The 5,000-nt window shown below is 41.8% G+C and overlaps 3 non-coding genes and 5 pseudogenes across 3 annotated transcripts; all 8 read right to left on the bottom strand.

Moving 5' to 3' along the window:
* Positions 1-3,689: 3,689 nt before the first annotated feature.
* Positions 3,690-3,808, bottom strand: LOC133942116 (5S ribosomal RNA; annotated as a pseudogene).
* Positions 3,809-3,870: 62 nt separating this feature from the next.
* LOC133947385 (5S ribosomal RNA) lies at positions 3,871-3,989 on the bottom strand. Its single transcript, XR_009919038.1, has one exon. It is a non-coding gene; the product is annotated as a 5S ribosomal RNA (ribosomal RNA).
* Positions 3,990-4,051: 62 nt separating this feature from the next.
* LOC133943788 (5S ribosomal RNA) lies at positions 4,052-4,160 on the bottom strand (annotated as a pseudogene).
* Positions 4,161-4,222: 62 nt separating this feature from the next.
* LOC133940185 (5S ribosomal RNA) lies at positions 4,223-4,341 on the bottom strand (annotated as a pseudogene).
* Positions 4,342-4,403: 62 nt separating this feature from the next.
* On the bottom strand, positions 4,404-4,522 carry LOC133935305 (5S ribosomal RNA). Its single transcript, XR_009913454.1, has one exon. It is a non-coding gene; the product is annotated as a 5S ribosomal RNA (ribosomal RNA).
* A 62-nt stretch (positions 4,523-4,584) lies between these two features.
* Positions 4,585-4,693, bottom strand: LOC133944130 (5S ribosomal RNA; annotated as a pseudogene).
* A 62-nt stretch (positions 4,694-4,755) lies between these two features.
* LOC133946490 (5S ribosomal RNA) lies at positions 4,756-4,874 on the bottom strand. The gene has a single exon (XR_009918180.1). It is a non-coding gene; the product is annotated as a 5S ribosomal RNA (ribosomal RNA).
* A 62-nt stretch (positions 4,875-4,936) lies between these two features.
* Positions 4,937-5,000, bottom strand: part of LOC133941867 (5S ribosomal RNA) — a 131-nt pseudogene continuing 67 nt past the window's right edge.

Genomic DNA, 5,000 nt, shown 5'->3' with positions numbered 1-5,000 from the left:
TCCAAAAAATGATGTAAAAAGCTCTCATGACCACTTTTGCAAACATCACACATCGCATTTACATCATTATTGATCTTATTTAGTACCACGTTTGTATAAATCCTATTGTGTCTAATTAAGAAATCATTGTTCTCACACTCTATACTATTATACCTTATCCCCATATTTGACCATATTTTCTTTACATTCATACCCACAAACACCCTGCTCCACACTTTCTCAGCTGCCGGCTCCTTCATCACATCCCCTATCAACCATCTGTATACTTTCTTCACACTCATTTCTCCCATTTTAATCTTTTTCTCATTCTCCATCACATATAGCTCAGGCATGCTTGTCTCTCCCTTCACCACACATTCACTTTTGATGATCTTGGCCCACTCTAAGGGTATACTTGTTTTAATCTTTTCATATATTTTATTTATTTTCTCTCTATTATCCATCCCCTCCAGCTCACATACCTGATCATATATGCAATTATTTCTTAAGAATCCTGGGATGATCTCATAAATTATGTCCTTTATTTGTCTAATCCCTCCTTCTATGAATTTGGGCTCATACAATGTTTTGCCATTGTGTTTAATTGTTCTGTTTAGAAACAGGGGCAGTTTTACCAACGGTTGTATCCTCTCACATTCATATTACATCTTATGTAAGAATTTCCTCCAGGCTTCAAAGACCTCTCTATAAAATTCTGGTATAGTTGTCGTCATTGACTGTTTTAGGCCCATGTACCACACACACTGTCCTATGCCACCCACATCATTCAAATATTTCTCCATAAAATCCTTCCACCCATATTTATATCTTCCCACAATATATTTCTTCACCGTTTTAATCCTTACTGCTCTCTTTTTTGTTTCTATATCCAATAAATTCAGCCCTTCTTCACACCTTTTTCCCACCAGTGTCCCCTGCGCAATCTTAACCCCCTTCCCCTCCCATTTAAAATCACACACAATTTTGTTAAGGTCATTTTTAACCCACATTGGCATTTCTAATACAGACAACACATACACATAGCCTGACAGTAGCAAACTATTAACCACTGTCACCTTTCCCTTTAACCTGAGCTTCCTTGCCTTACACCTCCCACATACAGTTTTTATTTTGTTGATAACTCCTGTCCATGTTGCCTCAGTTGCCTCTTTAGTTTCAACCCCTAAATATATGCCCAACACTTTAATATACCTATCCTCCACCCTTAAACCTACTCCCTCTCTCTCTACGTTGCCTATATACATTATTTCTGATTTTTCTTTATTTATTCTAGCGCCCGACGCTCTCCCATATATCTCTGCCAATTCTAGCACCCTTTTCACACTGTTCCCATCCCTCACTGTTACTGTTGTGTCGTCTGCATATTGATTTATTGTATGCACGCTCCCAGATGGTAGTTGTATGCCCCGAACTCTTGCGTCTTTTTTAATTAGTAAGGCCAGGGGCTCAGCCGCAATGGCATAGAGCACCGCCGATAGTGGACATCCCTGCCTTATCGATCTCCTTAGACAAAATCTGTCAGTCAGCACTCCATTTACTTTGACACAGCTCCTTGCACCCTCGTACAACCTCCTCACCCACCCCACTAATCTCTCTCCATATCCAAATCTCACCAGTAATCTAAATATAAAAACTCATGCTCCACCCTATCAAACGCTTTATTCCAGTCTAAAGCTAACACTATTCCCCCGGCCCCGTCTCTCTTCATGAATTCTATTGTATCCGCTATTGTGTCAGCTATATCCCTACCTGGTATACTGTAACTTTGTGATGTTTTAATTATATCCCCTATCACTCTTTTTATTCTGTTAGCCAACACCTTGGTCAAAATTTTGTAATCTACATTTAGCAGACTTATAGGCCTATATTTCTGCAAGTCTAGTTTACTTCCTTTCTTCTTAAACACTAAGGTAATCACACCTTCTACCATCCTACCCTGCACTATCCCTGTTTTCTCAGTCTCCCTGAATACCTCTACTAAAATAGATGCCATCTGCTCCTTATATACTTTATAAAATTCAATCCCTATCCCATCACTCCCAGGACTCTTCCCACTATTCAGGCCCTCTATCGCCTCTATCACCTCCATCCTATTTATATCTCTGTCACACCATTCACTATCGTCCCCACTCAGCTTGCTTTCTACACTATCCAGTACCTCCACTATACTGTCCTCCTCTAATCCACCTCTCTGATATAACTCCCCATAAAACTCTTGCACCCTCTCCAGTATGGCCACATAGTCTGCTACTACCTCCCCCTCCTTATTCCTGATTTCGTGTATATATGTCCTGCTTTTATTTCTTTTTTCTAGTCCCAGAAAATACTCTGTGCACCTTTCTCCCTCCAGCGCATATTTTGCCTTGCTCCGTAAAATTGCTCCTCTACATTTCTCTGCCTCATATCCCTGAAGTTCCATCTTTGCCTCTATATAATTCTCCATGCTGTAACCTTCTTCATTCTCTGCTTTACTCAGCTCCCCCCTCAGTCTTTCCCTCAACTCCTTCTCTTTCTTCATCATTTTCACTTTTCTTTTCTTACTGTACCAAATGCTTATTGATTTAATCTCATTCTTCACCTTCTCCCATATCTCCCCAATCTGAGTATCTGCCCTATTGGCAACGTATTCTTTAATTTTCTCATTCTCCATATCTAGTAACTCCCTAATCTGTTGTTTATATTCGCCCTCTTCAATATAACCTGCATTCAAAATCCACATCCCTCCCCCTATCTCCTCTCTCCCTACTTTAATTCTGAATCTCACCCCCTCATGGTCACTCAGTGCATTTATTTCATGTCTTATTCTGTCTATATGTTTTATATTCTCTCCCTGTGTTAAAACCAAATCTATCCTGCTTTGTTTCAATACACCATCCCTCATTTGTCTCCTGGTAAATTCCCTCCTCTCTGGATTCTCATATCTCCACACATCTACTAAATTCTTGTCCTTTATCATGTCTAACAAGCTCTCCCTCGATTTTTCCCATTTGAACACTACACCTTGCTCTATATCTAGCCTGCTACATTTAATATTAAAGTCCCCAACTATTATACATCTCCCAATCACTAGCCCTTTCAGCTCCTCTATTATAATTCTTTTATCTATTTCTATATTCGGAACATATATATTAATTAGTCTAAACAACACATTTTGATACTTAAACTCTATTACTATTATCCTCCCTGTCCTATCTTTATATATCTCTTTTATCTCATCTATCCTATGTTTTTTAATCATTATAGCCACCCCTCTTGCATTCTTAGCCCCGTTATTATAATAAATCCCCCCCCCCCACACCTCCCTCACCTCCATAACTTGTACGTGATCCCAATTTGTCTCCTGTATGCATAGGATGTCACTTCTATATATATTTAAAAGTGACCTCAGTTTGCCTCTGACCCTTAAACCATTCACATTAACAGAAGTTACTGTGGTCATGAGAGCTAAAAGAACGAAAATATTTAAACCACAAACTAAAGCAAGACTCACATGCCAGACCGCTGTCCTTTATTCTCTCCCCGTGTATTCCCAGGCAATCTCCCATCCAAGTACTAACCAGGCCCGACCCTGCTTAGCTTCCGAGATCAGACGAGATCAGGCGTATTCAGGTTTGTGTGGCTGTAAGCGAATGAGTCCACCCTCTGAACCTTATTTATACATGTATATACGTCAGGTAAAAGTGGAAAAAAGCTTACAGCACCTGGTTTTCCCAGGCAGTCTCCCATCCAAGTACTAACCAGGCTGGACCCTGCTTAGCTTCCGAGATCAGACAAGATCAGGCGTATTCAGGTTGGTGTGGCCGTAAGCAATTGAGTCCACCCTCTGAACCTTATTTATACATGTAAATACGTCAGGTAAAAGAAGAAAAAAGCTTACAGCACCTGGTATTCCCAGGCAGTCTCCCATCAGAGTACTAACCAGGCCCGACCCTGCTTAGCTTCCGAGATCAGACGAGATCGGGCGTATTCAGGTTGGTGTGGCAGTAAGCGAATGAGTCTACCCTCTGACCCTTATTTATACATGTAAATACGTCAGGTAAAAGAAGAAAAAAGCTTACAGCACCTGGTATTCCAAGGCAGTCTCCCATCCAAGTACTAACCAGGCCCAACCCTGCTTAGCTTCCGAGATCAGACGAATTCAGGTTGGTGTGGCTGTAAGCGAATGAGTGCATCCTCTGAACCTTATTTATACTTGTAAATACGTCAGGTAAAAGTGGAAAAAAGCTTACAGCACCTGGTTTTCCCAGCCAGTCTCCCATCCAAGTACTAACTAGGCTCGACCCTGCTTAGCTTCCGAGATCAGACGAGATCGGGCATATTCAGGTTGGTGTGGCCGTAAGCGAATGAGTCCACCCTCTGACTCTTATTTATACATGTAAATGCGTCAGGCAAAAGAAGAAAAAAACTTACAGCACCTGGTATTCCAAGGCAGTCTCCCATCCAAGTACTAACCAGGCCCGACCCTGCTTAGCTTCCGAGATCAGACGAGATCAGGCGTATTCAGGTTGGTGTGGCTGTAAGCGAACGAATCCACCCTCTGAACCTTATTTATACATGTAAATACGTCAGTTAAGAGTGGAAACAAGCTTAGAGCACCTGGTATTCCCAGGCAGTCTCCCATCCAAGTACTAACCAGGCCCGACCCTGCTTAGCTTCCGAGATCAGACGAATTCAGGTTGGTGTGGCTGTAAGCGAATGAGTCCATCCTCTGAACCTTATTTATACTTGTAAATACGTCAGGTAAAAGTGGAAAAAAGCTTACAGCACCTGGTTTTCCCAGGCAGTCTCCCATCCAAGTACTAACTAGGCCCGACCCTGCTTAGCTTCCGAGATCAGACGAGATCGGGCGTATTCAGGTTGGTGTGGCCGTAAGCGATTGAGTACACCCTCTGAACCTTATTTATACATGTAAATACGTCAGGTAAAAGAAGAAAAAAGCTTACAGCACCTGGTATTCCCAGGCAGCCTCCCAGGCAGCCTCCCATCCAAGTACTAACCAG

This window comes from Platichthys flesus, chromosome 22 (genome assembly GCF_949316205.1).
Source record: "Platichthys flesus chromosome 22, fPlaFle2.1, whole genome shotgun sequence".
Taxonomy (NCBI): domain Eukaryota; kingdom Metazoa; phylum Chordata; class Actinopteri; order Pleuronectiformes; family Pleuronectidae; genus Platichthys; species Platichthys flesus.
The sequence above is the reverse complement of the archived record's forward strand: the minus strand, read 5'-3'. Positions and strand labels throughout refer to the sequence as shown.